This window comes from Paroedura picta, chromosome 7, assembly GCF_049243985.1.
Source record: "Paroedura picta isolate Pp20150507F chromosome 7, Ppicta_v3.0, whole genome shotgun sequence".
In the NCBI taxonomy this organism is placed as follows: Eukaryota; Metazoa; Chordata; class Lepidosauria; order Squamata; family Gekkonidae; genus Paroedura; species Paroedura picta.
This window is the reverse complement of record NC_135375.1, coordinates 23,892,128-23,914,743: the sequence shown is the minus strand read 5'-3', so window position 1 is coordinate 23,914,743 and position 22,616 is coordinate 23,892,128. Positions and strand designations below refer to the sequence as shown.

The 22,616-nt window shown below is 42.3% G+C and overlaps 1 protein-coding gene across 3 annotated transcripts in view; it reads left to right on the top strand.

The window, feature by feature from the left end:
- HCN1 (hyperpolarization activated cyclic nucleotide gated potassium channel 1) overlaps window positions 1-22,616 on the top strand; it is a 193,791-nt gene that overhangs the window by 81,482 nt on the left and 89,693 nt on the right. The window lies entirely within an intron of this gene.

Here is a 22,616-nt window from a genome sequence, read left to right as displayed (position 1 = left end):
GAAGAACCAGAAAGTGGGCAGGAGCCCAGCTTAAACAAAGAGAGCTCCCAAGCACGTGCTTTCAATTTTTCCACTACTCATGGGTGCAATACCAGCACTGACCATCCAACGCCAGTAGTGAACACAAATGCAGCTTAGCTGCTTAAACAGCTTAACTACAGTCCTTCAAGGCTGACTTCACCTAATTACTTGATGACTGCAATTTCAACACTCTCCCTCCCCAAGCCTCATGTTTCTAAGTTATTCTCAGTGATAGGAGCTGGGATATCCCCTGCACTCCACTTCATAAGTCATTGTTATTAGCTAAGTAAGCAAAGTGTGTTGATGTATTAGATCCTCCATGGTACTTTATTAAGTTCTTCCCATGCTGGCTGAGAGTGTATGGGCTGTGGAAATTCCAGACTGGCCAGCCGAGCCATTGAAATTAACCTGGGTAGTCTTATCCTCCTTTACATGTTCAATATTAATGGTCTCATAAAAGAGGTCTTCATTTTTTTACATCAATCATGCTGTTTTTAATAAGGCTAATTGCATATATAAGGAATCTGAGTGGTACTGGCATAAATCCTAAGGAAAGAACATGCCAAATAGTGGTGAAGAAAATACAACAGAGTGGCTTTCTGCATTAAACTTGGGGATATATATGCAAGTAAATGGGCATTTACAGCCTTGTTGTAGTCCCTGCTGTCAATCCCAGTGGTGGCTAAAATTAGATATGACTAACTCTTACTGAAACCAATAAATGGAACAAATTACTCATTGTTCCATTATCACTGCTTCTTACAAGACAAGACTGGCTTTAACTTGATCAGAGTGAGAGTGTTCAAGGAACGTCGAATGAGGATTTCTTTTCCATTGTTTCAGTGCTTGACTTTCAATGCATAATTATGCATGTGTGTTTTAAAAAGCTTTTTAGCGATAGTCAAATTCTAGTTTTTAATAATAAGCAAATAAATGACCAGTGTGTAGCAGAACAGACCCATGCTGGCAACGTGAGTTCCATATTATTTAGTTGCCGATCCCAAGAACCTGCTTCATCGGGCTTGCAAAGTAAACGCTTGACAGTTTTACTGAGGCCTGGAGGGGGGTAGTCTTTTGCTGCCACCTGAGCCCCTGCGTCACTTGCTTTCCCGCCGGCACCCCTAACTCCCCGCTGTCCTCTGGGGGGCGCTGCTAGCAGCAGCTGCGCAGTGCCACGCCGAGGGAGAGCCCCAGCCATGGCGGCCACTGGAGAGCACCAAAGGTAAGCCGGCAGCAGAGTGTCAGGGCAGCCCCCGAAGCAGCAGCCGGGGAGGAGGATGAGGAGGAGCCGTGGCCCGGTACCGACTGATCTACGGACCAGTCCCGGTCCCCGGACTGGGGGTTGGGGACCACTGCAATAGGCCATTAAAAACCAAGCACTAAAGCATAACAACAGCATTCCGACTCCTGTGTAACCAGGGAGTCTTAGTAATGTTGCAAGACTACAATTGTGATGTTGTATGGCCCAAATACTATACCAGTTAGGGATATGCACTAGCATGAGAAGGTAGATTCCAAATCAGATTCAAAAATTGTAATTAAGGTAAGATCCTTTGAATTTTAGAAACCTGGAATGTCTGGAACTGCATTTAAATCAGTAGGAATAGCCTTTTCCACTAGAAAAATACACCAAAAAAAGCAAACCACTTTCTAAAATGTTTCCATCAGCTCCCTGACCATTTCCTAGCACCTAGGTCAATCATAAAGAGTTGCAAAGATGCAACAAATGCGCCCAGCAGTAGCCACTGTTGCCAGGCAGCAGTGCCAAGTGCTGGGAAACTATGCAATCTTGACATGAATCCTGAACAACACAAGTGCCATGAGGGCAGAATTGGGGAGGGCAGGAGAGGATAGCTGATTTTGTAGAATGGGCAAATACCTTGGACAGCACTGGCAAACAGGCTGGAGCCCCAGGCAGGCAGGCAGGCAGGCAGGCAGGCAGGCAGGCAGGCAGTGGTTGGTTGGTTGGTTGGTTGGTTGGTTGGTTGGTTGGTTGGTTGGTTGGTTGGTTGGTTGGTTGGTTGGTGGGGGTAAGTGGGAACTATCCTAAAAGTGGCTGGCAAAGCACAGTTGAGAAAGTGAGTAGTCCCGTACTCTCAGTTGAAAGAAGACAAAGGGGCAGGAGAAGGAGGCAGTATGGCAGTAGTCTGCCCCATGGACTGAAATATGCCATTCTGTCTTACTTAGGGGAGCCAAGCAATGGAAGGTTTAATATGAGGAAGAGCAGTTTTTCCACAGGTTCAAATTCCAAATATGTCCCCAACCCAAGAGACCAGCTGCTCACTGGGCACACCCACTGCCACTCTGGCCAGACTTCCCCAAACAGAACCCTTCTCAGCTCAGCCCAGAAAGCCAGGCAGTCAGTCTCTTGGCTTGCAGGGATCCTGCAGGTATGCCTCCACTTTTGCCTCTGTCAAGTCCTCCTTCTGGCTAAATAAGGGTAGAACCCATTCAGGGACACTGAGCTTTCTGCCCTTACCACGGTGCCAGGCTGTCTGGGTATGTTTCAGTATCCTTTATTCCATTATTTAGTGACTTAAAATATTTCTAAATCTGAATTACACATCCATAGCATCCGAGTGCCATAAACATGTTGTGCGGGATCCAATCCTCTTATGCAGGGGTAGTCAAACTGCGGCCCTCCAGATGTCCATGGACTACAATTCCCAGGAGCCCCTGCCAGCAAATGCTGGCAGGGGCTCCTGGGAATTGTAGTCCATGGACATCTGGAGGGCCGCAGTTTGACTACCCTGTTTCTAGAAAGGATTACATTTCTCCTGTCCCAAAGGGAAACAAATATGGTTATTGTGTATACCTTCCTGGGGTTTTGTTTTTCAGAAACACATGCTACAACTGAACATGACTGATGATGCTTGCTTACGCTCTTATAATCATGTAATTCTACCAAAGTGAAACCATTCCAGCTCTTTCCACCTGTTCCACGTTGCTGCATTCCAAAACATAATAAAAGGAGTCCGGCTCTCTGTAAACAGACTTCCTTCCTTCCTTTTCTCCCCCAAATGAAACCTCTTAATTTTCACATAGCGACCTTGATGGGTTTTGTTGTCATGTATGAATGCCTGGAGTCTTGAGGCAAATGTCTAGTATAAAACAATTCATGCTGCTAAAGTCTTATTAAATACCATTGTTTTTTTCCTCAGTTGCCTATTATCTGTAATCTAGTAGAAAAATCAAAGATCGGACACATTGTTTCCTTGGAAAAGAATAAACGTTTGGCATTAATCAAGTCTGCATTGACTGTGAAATAAAGCCAAGATGTTAATTGACAAAGCAATGAGAACAGAGAAATAATACAGCTTTGTTAAACTGTGAAACACATACAATGAAAAAGATGTTGCATTTGGACACCTGAGGCTAAGGTACATATTAAGTTGGATGCAAGCTCTTTGTGAATAGAGAACAAAGAATTTTTGCCACTCAACATCAGTTAGTGTGGCCAACTTGGGGTTAAGAAATACCTGGAGATTTAGAGTATAGAGCCTAAAGAGGGCACGGTTTGGGGAGAGAAGGAACCTCAGCAGGATATACTTTCATAGAGTCCTCCCTCCAAAGCAGCCATTTTCTCTGGGGGTACTGATCCTTGTAGTCAGGAGATCAGTTCTAAAAGTGGGAGATCCCAAGGACTTTGGGACTCCTTCTGATAAAGTGGCATATAAGAACCAACTCTTCTTCTTCTTCAACTCTTCATCCTCAGCAACCCTTGGTGCTCACATAATATTACTCATGAGCAATAGGAAGCCCTCATAAATGTCCTGTAGGAGAAGACACTGCAGAAAAAAAGGAGAAATTTGAGTAATTCTTCCACATCCTCTTGAACAGGGGTAGTCAACATTTGCTGGCAGGGGCTCATATGAATTGTAGTCCATGGACATCTGGAGGACCACAGGTTGACTACCCCTGCTCTTGAAAGAATGGGCAGGACAGTTCTTTATATTCCCTCACTCTCAAAAGGTTCCGCTGCCTTCACAGGTGGCTTATTTGGGGGTATATGGGAATCCTGAGAAAGGGAGAAATGAGAAATGCAGCTGAGACTCACCTCCACCTGCTGTTGATGCAGTGGAGGAGCAGGGCAGGAAGGAGGATGCGCTTGGAGAATTATGTTGGCTAATACTGTTATGGTTGTGAATGGGGCCGCTGTCATATGTCTAAGAATTTCATTTGTCACAGCTGGCAGTTTGGCATGGGATGGAGCCTGTTTGGGGAGAGTTCAGTCTGCATATCAGATTCCCCAGGATTTAAGGCCATACATGGTCGGGGCCCAGTGTATCTGAGGGACCGCCTCCCTGCCTATACCTCACAAAGAGCTCTACGTTCTGCTACTACCAACCGGCTAATGATCCCTGGCCCTAAAGAAGCCCACCTGGCCTCAACCAGGGCCAGAGACTTCTCTATCTTGGCCCCTACCTGGTGGAATGGGCTCCCAGAGGAGATCAGGGCCCTGACGGAGTTAAAACAATTCCTCAGGGCCTGCAAAAGGGAGCTCTTCTGCCAGGCATTCAGTTGAGTCCGAGTGAAACCAGGAGCATTTACAAGACCCCTGCTCCCTCCCTCCCAGATGCATTCTGGCCCTGGACCTGTTTGCATGGTTATAGTTACCTTTGTTGCAGTTATTAATGTTAATATTATTGTTGTGGCTATCTATACGTTATAGAAAAACTAAGTTCCTTGTATTGTTCTATGTTCTATGTAAACCGCCCTGAGCCTCAGAGGAGGACAGTATACATAATTAATTAATTAATTAATTAAGTTGAAGGAATGATTTTTCGCTAAAAGTTCAAAAGTCTGGAGCACTGTGGCAGATAGTTGCCAGTGGGAATTTGGAGTAGTTGAGAGAACTCCCTAATCCAGGCACAGACAGGATTCTTCTGAAGACAGAAGGTTCCCCTGCCCAGTCCGAAGAGGGGAAATCAGATGAAAGAGTTTCCTCAGGTCTCTGTGGGAGAAACTGCTTTGGGGCTCTTCCCTAGACAGTGGGATACTGATAATCCAAAGAAGCAAGTGTGTTGGTACTAGGCAAGAGTGGCAACTGGACTCTGAATTATGATGTGACTAGGGGCCAAGCCCATTGCATTCAGGAGTACAACGGGCACTAGATTCGAGGAGAATGGAGGAACTCTTTAGATGGCCTCTCCTCCCCCCCCCCCCCCCAGGACTGGAAAGGCTGCAGGCTGGATGCCCCCGGGAAGGGAACTCACCACCAGAGGCAGCTTTCATGCAGCGGGGATCTGTAGCCTCCAAGCCTCAGAGGGAAATGGAAGAAGGAGGGGGGTGGTCAGGGGTGGGGGACAGAAGGTGATTGGCTGGCTGCTGCACAGACAGGCAAGCCGGTTGGAAGAGGAGGCACTCAGGGTGGATACAGCCCTGAGTGGGTGTTAAGCACTGAGTGGCACTTAAGCCATGAGACATGCTCCTCCTCCAAGGCATTACCAGAAATATATTATGTGGAACAGATTGTCACTAAGAAAATACTTTTGTGTGGATGAACCATCTGGCATTCCTGTCCTAATAATATAGAACCTAATAACTGAAGGTTACTATATCTGGATTTGCATTAGTGTATCTTCCTAAGGTTCCTAAGGTTTTCTTCCTAAATCATCAATAGTGGCAGAAACACTCTGGGCATTCACCTCTGAGAAATAAAGAAACCTAAAGCTTCTTCGCATATTCAAATGATGATTCATGTGATTGTATCATAGGTTAATTGTATGGGTATATTTAGAGAGATCTAACCTGGATAGACGGGGTTAGCCTAATCTCATCAGATCTCAGAAGCTTAGCAAGGTGGACGCTGGGTAGTATTTGAATGGAAGACCTCCAAGGACTACCAAGATCACTATGCAGAGGTAGGCAGTGGCAAACCACCTCTGAACACCTCTTTTCTTGAAAGCCCTATGGGGTCATCACAAGTTTAAGCCCATTGCAGTACCAGGAACCTAAATCTTGATCTGTATCCACCTATGTCATCTGTGGTTTCTGCTTGATTGTGGCAGTTTCTTTTCCTTCAATAAAACTGATGCAAGCCACTGTGGGCTAGCTGGCCTAGGAGCAGAGACATCTGTAACAGCTTGTGCTGTTAATATTTGGGCAAAGGGTAGGTGGGTGGGGACTGTCTGGACTTCATTTCCAGACAGCAGGCGCATCCTGATTGGCCTCACTGGCACCCACCCCCAACAGCCTGGCCAGGGGCAGTCTGGAGCAATCGCTTCCAGTTTGCCCCTGGCTGCTGTTGGGAAAGGAGATAAGTGGGGCTGCTGGAGGGAGGGTGGGCTGCACTCCCCCCTGGGCTGAGAAGCCCTCCCAGTGGGCTTTTTGGCACACTGGGGAGTGCGGCCGGGAGGGCTGTCTGCTGCCGCTTCTCCGCTGGGGCCTTGCTGGGAGTGAGAAGCCCCAGCCAGCCTGGGAGACACTACAGCAGGCCTTTCCCACTTTCTCTCTTTCTTTTCTCTCTCTTTCTACATCTCTCCTTCTATCTCTCTGTCTTTCTCTCTTTCTATCCCTCTCTAGTCCTTTCTTTACCTCTCTCTATCATTCTTTCTCTTTCTCTCTGTCTTTTCCTCTCTCTTTCTCTCCATTTGCTTCTCTCCCTCTCTTAATTTCTTTCTCTGTAATTCTCTGTCTCTCCCTCTGTTTCCCACTATATTTGTCTCTCTGGTCTTCTTTCTATCTCTTTCTCTTTCTTCTTTTCTTTCCTTCTGTCTACATTTCTTGCTATCGCTCCCCTTTTGCTCTCTTTTCTCTTTCTTACTTTCTTTTTTCTATCCTCTCTCTCTCTTTATATATCTGTTTCTTAATCACTCTCTTTCTTTCTACCTTCCTCTCTCTGCTATTTCCCCCCTCCCCCCATGCTAGCGCCCATTGTATCAGCCACAACGAGCTCTAATTCAAGTAAATAAATAAAAAGGCAAACCCTTGCTCTGAAGGAAGAAAGCTGAAGGTATGAGTTCAGACGTGTATTTTCAGGACTGCTCCACTGAGTGTCTTTTCCCTAAATATAAGGGTATTTACAGGTCTGACGGAATGGTTGCTTCCATACCACAGAATGGAGTAACAAGACATTCGCATGTTAGGTTTTATCACTGACCCTTCTGCATGGTTATAAAACTCTTCCCTTCCCTTTTAGCGTGGATTACCTTTTATGGGCAGCTGCTAATGGCTGCCAGGATTTGCACAAATCCATCCTGGTTCCAGACTCAGCCGGCATCCTTGTGAGCTTTGTTTATCCTCGTCTGTGCTGAGAAGTGCCAAGCCTCCTCTGACCTTGTCATACAGCTGTTGGAGGTCATGTTATGCTGCTCTGCACCAAGGGAGTCAGTTCCCTGCCAACTCTAGCAACTTGGGAAAACCTCTCTGTGTCCTTAGATACTTCAGGCTTCTTGACCTTTACCTGTGTTATGGCAACCCATATTATTCCTATCATTTCTGCTTAGGACCTAGGCAATATCTAATGACAAAGTCTATTTATTCAGTTTGTGAAACGCACAAAACATTGTGGAGCGAGAAAACACTTAGAAGCCTCACAATTTATGTTCAGCCCCACTGGCAACTGATTATTCCTACGTATCTGTCTTTGGGCTGGGCAGTTGAAAGGAAAACAATAAAATACTAGGAGAATGGCAACATTGCTTTTTAAAATAATTAACCAGATTATTGAGCTTCATTACATTTGCTGTCCAATTATAGACTTACTAATTAAACTGTTTACTTTCATTATCATTTATAAAATGATACATTATCTAAAAAGTATGACAACATATTTGTCACCCATTTAATGAAAAGATTTTGTTAAATTAACCCATTTGCAGAAGTGTATTGCAGAAGAGCTTGCCTTTAGGGCAGTGGTCCCCAACCGTTTTATTGCTGGGGACCACTCAACACCAGGGACCACTCACCGGGGACCATTCAACACCTTTTACTGAGGCCCGGTGGGGGGGTAGTTTACTCCCGTACTCTCAACCACTGCCCTAACGCTCTCTGATCGCTATGGTAATGTTTAAACATCCCTTCAAAATAAGATACAGACACGCCACAACAATGAAGTGTGTTGTAAAGGGCCGGGGGGGGAGAAGGTGTCCTTCAGGGCCCACCTCCAATTAGTCGAAGGACCACATGTGGTCCGCAGCCCTCAGGTTGGGGATCGCTACTTTAGGGTACTCTGCCTTCAACTGCCCATTATTTCAAGGAGTATCATGAGAAAAAGTCAGCTAGAAATGTTATAATAAATAGAGAACATTTAAAAATGCCAACTTGCACAGTAATGGTGCTGCAAACTGTATGGGTTAGCTTTTTTTAAAAAAATCAAATATGAATCCACAACACCCTGTAGGTGGCAGCCTGCTCTATTTTCTTTTTTCTACCATTTAAAAATGCATCCCAGGCTCATACATAATTCTTTTTAAAAACAGAACAAACTGTAAAATATAAAGACCGAATAAGAGCTGGCTTATGTTTCCAAGTTATCTGTCTTTCACTATTGATTTTTGTACCAGTGTGTAAAGTTGCTGTGCATTTCTTTCCTGGGAATAGATGTCAGTAGGATTTGTTCAGGAAGTAAAGCTTTATGAAGACAGCCACATATCACTGGTAGCTGCAAACCATTCCCTGGTTTGTGTGGGAGCTGAGGCATAGGTGAAAGGATAACTGCATATGGGTCAGTAGCGATTAGGGGGACCAGCTGTGGGTTTTGTGGGTGGAGCCTGGGAAGTCTAGGAGTTGGAAGGGAGAGATCTCAGCAGCACATAATACCATATTGTCCACCTTCCAGTCTCAAGGGGAATTGATCATCCTGGAGATCAGACCTCACCTCATATATGAGCTATAATATATCAGTTGTTTCTTTGCAGTGAGAGGCCCTGGCTGATATGTGTACGAAACAATCTCCAGTTACTTCTTTCCTCTCCAGTGTCCTACCTGAAAGTTATTCATGTGTTGACAGGTGAAGAGAGGACAGAAATGTATAACCTTATGAGCTTTATGAATCTCCCGTGTGCATAGCTGCACCTGTGCAAGGAGGGGGTCAAGGATGTTGTGTAAGGTAAAGGTAAAGGTATCCCCTGTGCAAGCACCGAGTCATGTCTGACCCTTGGGGTGATGCCCTCCAGCGTTTTCATGGCAGACTCAATACGGGGTGGTTTGCCAGTGCCTTCCCCAGTCATTACCGTTTACCCCCCAGCAAGCTGGGTACTCATTTTACCAACCTCGGAAGGATGGAAGGCTGAGTCAACCTTCAGCCGGCTGCTGGGATTGAACTCCCAGCCTCATGGGCAAAGCTTTCAGACGGCTGCCTTACCACTCTGCGCCACAAGAGGCTCTTTGTTGTGTAAGCTCTTAGTTATTTATCTACTACTAGAGGCAAAGCCCGTTACACCTAGGAAAACAATGGGCACTAGGATGCACACCTGCACTCCAGCCTTCCTGGGGGCTGGCTACATGGCAAAAGCTTCTGATTGGGGCTAGACTACCAGGGTGGGCCATTCCTGGCTGAGGGCCATCTCCTATTGGGGGAATATTTATGGGGGGGGAGGGAAATCAGGTAGGAAGTGAGTTGTCTGCATTCAGTTTGAACCGATTCACCCACAGTGGCAGAGTGCTTTCTCTATTGGTGTTATACCCCAGGGAGGGCCAATCAGGTAGGAAGTGAGCTGTCAACTTCATCTTCGTTTTGTTTAGTGATGTTGTTCAAACGACCTACCAGTTTGTGGGCTCACACATGTATACTGGTAAAATTGAAGTAGGAACCGCTGCCTAGGTACACTGAAGTCCAGAATTTTGGTAGTAGCACCACACTATCGGAATGGGGAGAGCCCCAGAAATAAAGCAGGCAGAAAAATAGAATCAGAATTTTTATTTAGAAGTATAGATCAAGAAAATTGGGAGGAGTCAGAGACTTGCAGTTTCTCTGTCTGTCTCTCTTGCAGACACACAGAAGAAACCTTAACCCTAGACAACCTGACACCTAAGAAATAAAAGTACACACTAAAGAGGGGTAAATGAAAACATACATACCTGTCCTGATGTGATGAGGGAGGGGGCTTGAGGGGAAGAAGACTGAAGAAGGTAGTGAGTAAGAAGACTGAAGAAGGTAGTGAGTAAAAGAAGAAGCAAAGCAGAGACTTGGGCCAGCTCGACCTCTGTTCAGTCCCCAGCATCTCCAATTAAAAGGATCAAGTAGGGGGTGATTCGAAAGTCCTGCCTTGATGGACCGATAGTGGGATTCCATATAAGGCATTTTGTTATGTCAGGAAGTGCTTTAGGCAATGTAGTCAAGCTTCTTCCCTATTGTCATTCTGGGAAATTCCATGCTAGAGCCCTGAACTATGAGGGTTTCTTCATGGGTGTCTCTATGGTCTGGAACCATCTCCTCCTAATTCAATCAACAGTGACCAAGAAAAAACTATATATGAACTTTTTGTTAGAGTCAACAGGCAGCTCTTTAATGGAGCTGATTGGTTTAATGTAATATTAAGGTAAATAAGCCCCTATGGGTGCTCCCCTACCTGATGTCACTTCTGGAAAAGCTGGTTGATTCAAACCATAGTATGTTTGGGTCATGGGGAGCACTCATATATTTCAATGGCAAGAGAGAGGTTTGCTTTTGATTGGTGACCCTAATGCAAGCAGGTGACCCTAATGCAAACATCCTCTGGCCAGTGTTCACCAGTATATCTTTCACTCCTGAATCTTCTGCACAGCCTGAAATCCAAGGGAAGTAGTTTAGTGACACCAGTAGGGCTAAACCGTTTGGTCTCATTAAGATCGACAAAGTTTGTTTAGACATATGATATAATTTGATGATACCCCTTTGAATATGTAGTGATTTCTGTTCCCCTGTAATTACAGTAAACTGAAAATTCCAATGCAATGATATGTATTAGAGTGAAAGTCATGTCCTCTAACCTTGAATAATGTTCTGTTCAACCTCTGCTGGTGGCTGGATGGTCCTGGTTACCTCATTTGCGAAAGGAAAACGGATAAATAAGGCCAGTGGAGGACAGGGAAATGATTAAAAATATGTAAGGACTTCCACATGAGGAAAGATTTAAAGGATTAGCGCTCATCAGAGAGGAGGGAAAGGAGCTGACATGGCCAAAGTATATCAAAATAATGAATGGATTCAGAGACAGTAAATAAGATTATTCACAAAAATGTGGGAGTCGATTCACTCCATAAGTTTAGTTCTTGTTTACCCTGAGCAGAGTGAATGTAATGGAATAAACAGAATGTTTGTCTAGCACTCCAGAGATCGGGATTAAATCTTTCGTTTCCCTAAAACTCCCATGCCGTGCTGTTCTGAACCGTGAGGGGTGCTTCAAATTACATGACGGTCAATACCTGGGACTGCAGCATCAGTTACCTTGGGCCAGTCAACACTTTTGCAGCCTTATCTGCGTTTCAAGAAAATATGAATGAGAACCATTTGTGTCGAGCTCCTTGGAGAAAGTGCGGAATAAAAATTATAGCGGCAATAACAAGGGAAACAAGAGGCAACCAATTCTAATTACAGTTTTCTGCATTCTCTTTACTTAGCACACCGCGAAAGAACTGTGTGAATCTTTTTCATTACTTTAGAAATTGAAATCTTTTTAAGAAAAAAAAAGAAAGAGAAAGATCATCAGCCTGTATTCATTGGACTCATAAAAGCAGGAATGTTTCTAGGCCAATGTTTGGAGGCAGTTTTCTAAAGTTTCGGGCACTCAGCCTCTTTTTTGCAGTGAGGCTATTCTTGTAGAAACTCCTTTTTGAAAATGCAATCCTCTTTAGCATAATTGGAATATTCACAGTTATGGCAGAGAGTAAGATTCAGGTGTTGTGACAAGTGGAATGTATCATGTTTCTTACATTTTCCTCAGGGCCTCTGGAAAGGTTGAGCCAATTCCAAAGTGGGACCTGGGGATCCCCTGGAATTATAGCTCATTTCCAAAACTAAAGAGATCAGTTCTCCTGGAGAAAACGGCTGATTAGAAGGGAGGACTCCATAGCATTATACTCTACTGAGGTCCCTCCCCACTCTAAATCCCACCCTTGTCTGTATTTTATTTTGTCTCTTTTTAGTTCCTCTGATTTTCTGGTTTTGTAGGACCGGTTATGCATGGTGGTGGCCGTGCATACCACTATTCCACTATTGTGGGGAGTGTAAAAACACACTGTTTGGCTTTGCAGCACCACAAGTCCAAACCAAGTATTTTGTGTCCCTGCAGGGACGCTGTAGGTGTGGGGGGTAGGGAGAGCTAGTCTCAACTCTTTCTGTATGCATGGGCCTGCCCCAGCCTAGCCTCTGACGGCAGCTGCAATAAACAAGGGAATGCTGAAAAATCAGCATTCCCTTGCTGCATGCCATCAGAGAACCAAATATAGGACAGGGCCAGGAGGGGGCCAGGCATGCATAAAGCAAGGCCACCGGGGGGAGAAGAAGGAGGGCCAGTTTGGTGTAGTGGTTAGGAGTGCAGACTTCTAATCTGGCATACCAGGTTCGATTCTGCGCTCCCCCACATGCAGCCAGCTGGGTGCCCTTGGGCTCGCCATGGCGCTGATAAAGCTGTTCTGACCAAGCAGTGATATCAGCGCTCTCTCAGCCTCACCCACCCCACAGGGTGTCTGTTGTGGGGAGAGGAATGGGAAGGTGACTGTAAGCCACTTTGAGCCTCCTTTGGGTAGGGAAAAGCGGCATATAAGAACCAACTCTTCTTCTTTTTCTTCCGCCCGGGCCCAGGAGCTTCTGGGCCTGGGGGAAAGCCGTGCCGCAGTCAGGAGGGGAAGAGGTGGGGAAGCAGGCCTTCCCCGGGGCTCCTTCCCCCCTCCCCCCTTTTTAGCACCCATTGTATTTAAAAGTACAGCAGGCTTTAAATCTAGTTGTGTATATAAAAGGATTCTCATGAATTCAATCTCAAGTGAATACAAACAAGCCCAATTTACGTTTTTTTCCTATTTATCTCTTGGAATCTGTTAACCATTTTCATTAAGCGGTATGTTAATTTACTCTCACACTTTGCCTATAAGTTTGAACTGATTACTTCCATTCTGTGACATTGTACCTGAAGAAGTGTGCATGCACACGGAAGCTCATACCTTGAATAAAATTGTGTTGGTCTTAAAGGCGCCACCGGACTCAGACTTTGTTCTGCAGCTTCAAATGTGTGTGTTTGACTTGGTGGGTAAGGTGGTGTTGTAAGGTGGTGTTCAACCTTTGTGCAAACTGTCAATTTGTTTTTTCTCACCTGGTTTGTACATATGTGTGTACTGAGAAAGAAAAAGAGCAAGTGAGAAGAGATGTACGTGTGCAAGCAGGTTGTTGTTCGTAAGCGGGGTACTTATTTTTTGTCACATGTCTTGAAGTGGAAGAAATGAAGCTAGCACAATAAAATTAAATGTCATATTTCTTGACTTTAGAAAATACCAGATTTAAAAGGTCACAATAAGCAGGTTGTCGACAACACATGCTTTTCAGATACAATTTTGGTTAAAAATAGTGTGCCCTTTGTTAAATTTCTGGCATATTCCTTCCAGGGTTAGTTTGAGTTCACACATTCTAGACTTGTTGGCAGTTCTAAATCACAAACATGACTAGGTTATTAATGTGTTGGGGTGGTTTCTTGCAGAATTAGTGACTTCCAAGTTATATGCTGAAAATTACTCATGCCCATAAGATTTAAGCACACATTGCAGTCCTCCAGGTTTTCCAAAATTTCAGACTCATGGGCTGTTCACACGCTTTCAGATGCAGACACACCTTCTATTTTAAGTACTTCAAAAGTGCTGCAAACTCTTTAGGGCAACAGGACCAGACTCATGTGGTGATGGCCATGAGAAAGCTCCACTTGTCTTCAACAGACAGTGCTTCAGGTGAGCAGTTACGGTGAGCGATCCCTTAAGGGGAATGTCAACAGCGGATGCTAAATTGACATGTAGCCAATTCAGAATTCAGCCTCCAATGTCTAAATCAGGGGTAGTCAAACTGCGGCCCTCCAGATGTCCATGGACTACAATTCCCAGAAGCCCCTGCCAGCAAATGCTGGCAGGGGCTTCTGGGAATTGTAGTCCATGGACATCTGGAGGGCCGCAGTTTGACTACCCCTGGTCTAAATCTACTTATGAGGTTTCTTTTGTTTGAACTTTAATAGGCTTTGGTAGCTGACCTGTAGTAAGTGTGCCATAGCTAATGCAAACACTGGGCACTGGAACTCTGACCTGCTGCTGTCCTGGCTATAACCTGGACAGTTAAAGCTGGATTTCCCATTCCCACACTCAAATCTTGTTGCTATCTGCTCCCCAGTTCAGTAGGTTAGGTAGTGCATTCTAGGGTGGCATACTTTGCATCACACTGGCAGAAGAGATTGGATAGCAGTGATTTAGTAAGCTAACTAATTCAAGCCGATGCAAGATTACAATTGTAGTGCAGAACAGCAGTGGTCAAATCTGGGTTTTACTGAAGCCTTGTGGACCTTGGCCAATGCAAAGTAGTGAATGGGGTGAATGAAGCAAGGGGCAACTCACTCTCTCCTGTTTTGATTACTTTGGGGAACTGAAGAAGCTCTGGGAATTATGTATGTTATGGCAATCAGCCATACAAGGATTTTGTTTTCCAAAGGCATCTGTAGCTATGGTGCATATCTATGCCAGTCTGCATCCTCCTATTTAACTATATTGGAGAAAGTGTCATAGTTGGCACCAGGAAATGACATCACTGGAGAGTGCCAGAAGTCTCCTGACTACTTTGGAAGGGGGAGGAGTCATGTTGAATGATAACTTGTATGAAAATGTAATGAATTCCATGAGCTTTACCTACCATGTAGTGACAGTAATTGTAGGGGCCGCTGCCACTGGTGTTATTAGAGTTGGCCACTGTCCAATGAGTGGGCAGAAAGTCTCTCCCTGCTTCCTCCGCTTGCATCAGAGGTGTGCCCAGAGAATCCATTTTGAGGACAGGGCACTTCACAGGATGCCCGCTCAACAGTCTTAAAGGGGAAGGTGGTGACATAATAAATCATTGAAGTTGATATTCTGAGCCCAGGAAGTAAGAATTTGCCATTTTCTCTAAGGAGAAACTTCACAAAATGCAGAAATGAACCAAGAATCAACAGATAATATGTCCCTTCCTTCCTAGCAAATTTGCACGTGTCAGGTTTTAATATCTTTTAAAGTATATGTTTTCCCAATCAGTGTTTAATTTCCAAAATGTTTAGCAGCCTCCCCCAATCCACCCCCATGCACTCTTACATATTACAGATCTAATTCTAGCTTTCTTAGCCTCCGATAGAAGTTGTCTTCACAGTTTTTATCCTCCCAAATCATCATACTAATAAAAGAAACTAGTTGCTTAAGTTGTCTTTAAAAGATTCCAGAGTCCTTAGCTTTTCACCTCCTCTTCCTTTATGTTGTCAAGTCAATTCCTGCTTTCAGTTTTCCTCTAAATTTGCCCTCCAGAAATTCAAGCTGATTAATATTGATATTATATACCTGCACTCTACCAATTTCAGTCATTTATCAAGCAATTCACTTTAAAGACTGAAAGATCTCCTTGCAATTAATGATTATATCACCTGCTCAAAATGGTACTTCAATTTCCTTTGACCCTTTATATTTTTATCTAGTCAGGTGTGCATTGCCATGAGTTCTTTTGTAAGGGCAAAGCAAAGGAATGAAAATGAGTGCTTTGTCAGCTTCCTCCATCTAATACCTATTCTTCAGGTACGTACATTTGCATGAATCATGGTCCTAACTTTTGAGTCATTATAAATTAGCTTTATCCAATTTATAACAGTAGGACCTAATTCAAATTTGTCTATAAATATATCCAGTCATCTCTATCAGCTCTATCATAATAATATTTCTTGCCCTTACGATTTCCATTTGTGTAATCTCTCTCTGATCATTACAATCTTATGCATAATTACATGGAAATAAGTTCCATTGAAGTTAACAGGTCTGACTTCCAAATAATTGCATTCAGATATAAAAGCTTCTGTTCATAATACACTCTGGTAAAGACTTAGAATAATCAAAATGAATCTGAATGAGAATTGACAGAAAGAGACAAAAATGTAGAACTTCCATAGCGGAAGGAAGGAGGGAGGGAGGGAGGAAGGAAGGAAGGAAGGAAGGAAGGAAGGAAGGAAGGAAGGAAGGAAGGAAGGAAGGAAGGAAGTTTAACCTTGTACTTTCTGCTCGCTGTGGCTTTTTGCAAGGAGTAGAAAGCAGGGGTTTCCAAAAAGGTTCAAGGAAAGGAAATTAGTGATTCAAATGGCTCCAAGCCATTTAAATCTTAAGGTCAAGAAATATTATTATGATAGAGCTGATAAAGTTGGCTGGATATATTTATAGACAAATTTGAATTAGGTCCTACTGTTGTAAATTAGATAAAGCTAAGTTATAATGACTCAAAAGTTAGGAACATGATTCATGAAAACTCCAAGCCAGATAGCGCTTTTCACGAAAAGCAACAAACTGCATCAAAATTTGTGGAAATTCATTGTGGATCTTCTGTTTGTAAATATCACTTTGCGAACCATGAACCAGCCAAACGTTGTGACAAACTCATCAGTCAGTTCATGCCCATCCCTAGACAAGATTACATTCAGAGCCCAAGCCATTTAATCTAGAAGCTCCGTAGTCCATTTTTGGAGATTTAAATATATCTAGCTTTTCAGTAGACACTCGGCAGCAACAACTCCTATTTGACTCAAAGTCAGACCTGCAGGTGCTGAGCACCTTTAAAAATCAGGCCAATTATATATAGACGTGTAAATGTGGATTTCGGGGTTATTCTTGTCAAAAAGACTACAATCCAAACTAGTCTGTCTCATTTTCAAAGATCATTAAGTAATCTCAACCTGTGCCTCGGAAAGTAAAAATTAATGTCTTTCAATCTTAAACAGTTACGCTCCTCTGTCAAAATCAATGTGTCCAGAAGAGTGTGATTCTGCTTCGGCAAGCTATGTTAAACAGCGTCAGCTAATTAGCTGATTCAAATACAGTGCTGTTGTTTTTTAAATACACATTCTTAAGTAGAAGCTGCTCCCCATAAGAGGATCTAAGTGGTAACAACATTGTCATTCATAATTCATAGTTTAACATGCAGAATGAGACCTTTCTGGCAGTAGAATCCTACGCGGATACTTATGTCTAAATCCACCGAAACCAACCAATGTACATGGTTCTGCATGTGACTGTGCTGTAAATCCATTGAAGTCATCCTGAACACCTTTAGCAGGAAGGAAGCCCTACTGAACACAGGAGGATTTACAGGGGTAGTCGAACTGTGGCCCTACAGATGTCCATGGACTACAATTCCATGGACTACAATTCCCATGAGCCCCTGTCAGCATTTGCAGGGGCTTATGGGAATTGTAGTCCATGGGCATCTGGAGGGCCGCAGTTTGACTACCCCTGAAAAGACTGCACTGCCATTAAACTAATTTGTTTAAAGGAAAACAGTTTTTTAAAAATAAAATTGGTAGATGTATGATGTATCCATCTATATTGGATACATCATTTTAAAATTATTTTTTAGATGCCAGTTTCAGTCAAGAATAACATTTTAAATTGCTTATGTCAGGAGACATCTATGGGGATGTTTTCAGCCAGAATCTCCAAATTGTATGCTTGGATATTTCTTTCTTTATTACTTTGCCCTTTATTACTTTATTACTGCTCTATGCCTTCTATATTTGTTGACTGGTTTATGATCTCACTATGGATTGCCACTTCTGTGTTTGTTATGAAAAGGATAGGCTTCCACAAATGAAAGAGTTACAACAGTGATTAGCATTTCACCCCTGCTTGATTAATGATCCTCTTTTTGCACCTCTCTCTATATGAGGAAGGCTTATGTTCTTTAGACATTGCAAAATCTTATCCTTATATGCCAATTAATCAAAACCTTTAATGGGATATAATGTATGTACAGACAATGTATGTTGTAAAGTGAATCCAGAATCCCGGCATCAAGCAGTATAAGGATAACAGATAAACAATTTTAAGAAAGCAATTTGGAATTACCCTTAATAACAACCTCAAAAAATGTAGCAACCACCTTTGTAGACTTCTTCTCATATTTAGAAGTTCACTGACAAGATGTAAACTCTTTGCTGAAAAAAGATACCGTAATATTGTTTGGTTGCTGCAGCTTTGTTGTTAGGTGCAAAGTCGTGTCCGACCCGTCGCGACCCCACGGACAATGATCCTCCAGGCCTTCCTGTCCTCTACCATTCCCCGGAGTCCATTTAAGTTTGCACCGACTGCTTCAGTGACTCCATCCAGCCACCTCATTCTCTGTCGTCCCCTTCTTCTTTTGCCCTCAATAAAGTTGCAGCTTTATTTGAGCCAAATATTTAGATTCCCTTTAATTTAATACATTTTTTTCGACTGTCTTTTCAGATTACGAATTCAGCACTCTCTGGCAAAACCCTGTGAAGAATAAATTTTATTTATGTATTCATGTGCTTCAGAATTCACCTTTGTCACTGAGATTGAGAGCAGATTAAATGGGGTAGAACAATGCAATCAAATAACATGAGACCTTGATGGTTTCCCATCCAAATATTCAGCAGGGTTGTGACCCTACTTAGTTTCTGAAATCTAATGAGATTGGGTTAGCCTGGGCCATCCATGCTCTGATACCAGTTAATACAGGGGTAGTCAACCTGTGGTCCTCCAGATGCTGGCAGGGGCTCATGGGAATTGTAGTCCATGGACATTTGGAGGACCACAGGTTGACTACCCCTGATACATAAATAATAATGAGCTTAATTATTTCATGATTAGTGAAGTTGGAGGTGGGGATTTGACACAAACTTCTAATGTGGTAAGACAGGTTTGATTCTCCACTCCTCAGCATGCTGCCAGCTGGGTGACCTTGGGCTAGTCACAGTCCTTTTAGAATCTGTTATGAACTACCAGTTCTGTCAGAGCTTTCTCAGCCTCATCTACCTGACAGGGTGTCTATTGTGGGGAGAGGGAAGGAAGGAGATTGTTAACCACTTTGAGTCTCCTTCAGGCAGTGAAAAGTGGAGCATAATAAGCAACTCTTCTATTGTAGCATCACTAAAAGATCATACTTTGGTCCCTTTATACAGGCTAACACTCTTTGGCTTCCGAAGGCATGTGATTTTTTTCTGTTGTTTAAAGTTTCATACACAGATAAAATTCTGTTCTCCTGTACTCAATGACACTTTTAAACCACATTTTTCAAAACATGGCTTGATCTAGGGGTAAAATTGCACTTTACTCTTTATGTATGTGAATTCTTTTATAAACATCAGTTTGCCTTCCATAGTTGAAATGGGTTTAAAGAGCTGATGTGAAAGAGACTGCAGATGCAGTCATGTTTGCAAGATGAGTCTTGCTGGTGTATAATCAATACTCAAATTTATATTGTTGTTAGTTGCGAAGTCGTGTCCGACCCATCGTGACCCCATGGGCAATGATCCTCCAGGCCTTCCTGTCCTCTACCATTCCCTGGAGTCCATTTAAGTTTGCACAAATTTATATTAGCAATGGCTAAAAGAGATGCAAATCTTCTGAAGGACGTGAAAAGTGAAGTAAACTCTGCATGCTCCAATTTAAAAATTAATTTGATAAACGCTCATAGTTGAACTTGATTTAAGGATAAATGGGATACAGTGGGGAAGAAAACGACAAGGTCAATACAAGTACAAAATGAGAGAAAATCTTCTCTCCTTAGTATGGTGCAGTTCTTTGTGTGTTCAGTATTTTCTTAGTTACATAAGTCTGCCTGCTTTTTTCATTCATTCATTCATTTCATTTCATTTCATTTTGATATCAGCCTCCCAGTAAGCTGGCTCAAAGCAGTGTACATCAGTTTCCTTCTGACAATACAATAATTTAAACATTTACATTCACATTTTAAATTAAAAATTAAATTAAAGAACAATAATGACAGTCTGTATGGTGGGCAAGTACCTTGAACCTGATCCAGAATTCAACTGAGAGAATTTAACCATTTTCTCCAGGAAAATTGGAATAAATGTTTTAAATACATAAACAATAAGCAATTTATGTAGTTGAGATCTCCTGCCCCAACCTGGGGATTCAGAACAAGAAAGAATGTTTTCAAACAATGTCCTTTCTTGAGTTTACTTTTAGTTTATTTCATTCCAAGGACGTCAGCCAGAACGGTTTTCCAGATAAAATCCATTTCTATTATCTTTTCCTCAGTGGCAATACCTACCATACCTCTCTTCTTTTAAGTACAATTAATCTCAGTATGTTTGTTTCACAACCTATAAACACAAATACCAGCAATCAAAGAAAAGTATTGTAGTATAACCATTCAACTTATCTCTTATCTTATATGCAGTTAATTTTTACTTTACTTCAATACAAGTAATAATTAATTGTGACTACAATTTTAGTGTTTGCGGTTTGTCACTTATGTCTCTATCTAAGCTGATATTGTACAACATTTGAATAAGTGGATTTAAAAATAGGTGTGAACATTTATACTTTTAAAAAATAAATCTAAGCACTACTAACTTTTAGGAAAGAAACTATTCTTTGCTCTCTACATTGAATCACAGCTCACCTAGAAAATCATATCAGACAATCATATCAGACAATCATGACTCAATCATGAAACTTCTTTTCCTTCTCTCTTTTTTTTTGACATTTTTTACTCATGCTACCAAAATTGGAGGTATTTGAATTTAGTTGTGGAAATTAGCTTAGCAGAAGGGAGTAACTATGTGGTGTAAGAAACCAATGTGGTGTAATCTAGAAGTTTGTTTTATTTTGTTCAAGAGAATTTAAAAGGGTACAGGCAGCACCCTGAAAGAACAAAAATATACACAGAGAAATTATCTAAGGAAAATTAGAGTTGGACAGGAATAGCTTCAGGGAAAGGAGAGAGAATAGTTACTGCCAGGATGTGGAGAGGAAGTCCATGGATTCAGCAATAAAAACAGCCAGTACTTTGTGGGAAGAAAGGAGAAAAGGCCTACACACAGTAGGGATGTGAATATCAGATCCAAGAACACACACACAGGAGAGATTCAGAAGCTGATAAGTTTAATACTAGTTCCTTGGACAGCCTATTGTCCCAAAGGTATGCATCTCTTTTAGGTAAGGAGAGAAAGCCCATTAGTGAGTCAGTCCCTTTAATCTAATAGAATCTTATCTAAATGTCCAGGTATGTCCTGGAGATGTGACACCTGGCTGGCATCCATGTTTTTCTGCTTAGGAGCAGACAGTGCATTTTGGCCCTTTTAGAATGAACTTACATTCATTCCAATGTTCATTCTTGCCTGATAATACATTGTAAACAATTAGTTGATGGGATATTAAGGAAAAGAAGAAGAACTGGGATTTTTGTACACTTTTTACTACCAAAAGAAGTCTCAAAGTGGCTTACAATTGTTTACCCTTCCTCTCCCTTTAACAAACACCGTGTAAGGTAGGTGAGGCTGAAAGAGCTCTTGAGAGAACTTTTACTGGCCCAAGGTCATATAGCTGGCTGCACATGGAGGAGTAGTGGGAAATCAAACCCAGTTCTTCAGATTAGGGACTACTGCACTTAACCCCTACACTAAACTGGTTCTACACCAAGCTGGAAGAGTGTTTATGATTATACTATCTATAAACCACTCCTCAAGGTGAACAGGGGTCTGTCAACTAACACATATTCCTGCAAGTAACTGTGCAATGTTAGATAAACATCAGAATTTCAATCGGATTTCAAGTTCCTTCTCAATTGCAGGCTTGCAGGCCACCCTGGTCAAATATTTTTCACATGTTCCCATGTGCAAAATGGAATATTAGGGTCAAAATAGGTATAATTCTGAGGATCCCTATATTCCCAACTGAACAGCAATGGACACCCCTTCTGCACTCTTTTCCCAGATGGAATTTGGTTTCTTTACCTCATTTAAATACTGGGACAGAACAAGGGTGCTCTGTGTCCATATTTTAAGCAATATATATCTGTTTTACTCTATTTGACAAGATACATACATATGCACGCGGGCGCATGTGCACACACACACATGCATAAATACATACATACATACATACATATATTCACACAATTACATTTAGACATTGTATAGGTGTCTCTTAATAACTTTGAAGTGGTAAGATTAATGTTTAATTCATGGGACAGAGTAATTGCCTAATATTTTGAGACCACTATGGTACTACTGTAATTAAATCTGATTACAGTAGAGGCTGTTTCTGCTTTTTTTTTATTAGAACAATCAGTTACAGGATTTCCTATGTGGATGATTTGCCTTGATTTTGCATCACTTCAAACATTGCTGATGACAAAGAAGTATGGTGGGGTTATTTGTTTGAATTTTCTTGCATACTTTGAAAGACAATTTTCATTTGGACCAAACTTGAGGGGGTAGGCAGAATTTCCTGTTTGGATTTGTTGCTTTTATAGTTGTTGTTGTTTTTTAACTTCAAACATCATTTATAGATACATATGAAACAAAATCAGGTATGAATTTTAGCAGCAATACTTGTAACGAACTTCATTAATATGTTTGGGGAGAAGGGTGACCACAGTTTCTTCTCCAGATATGGAGAAAGTATGAAAGAAACCTGAATTTGGAGATTAGAAAAAA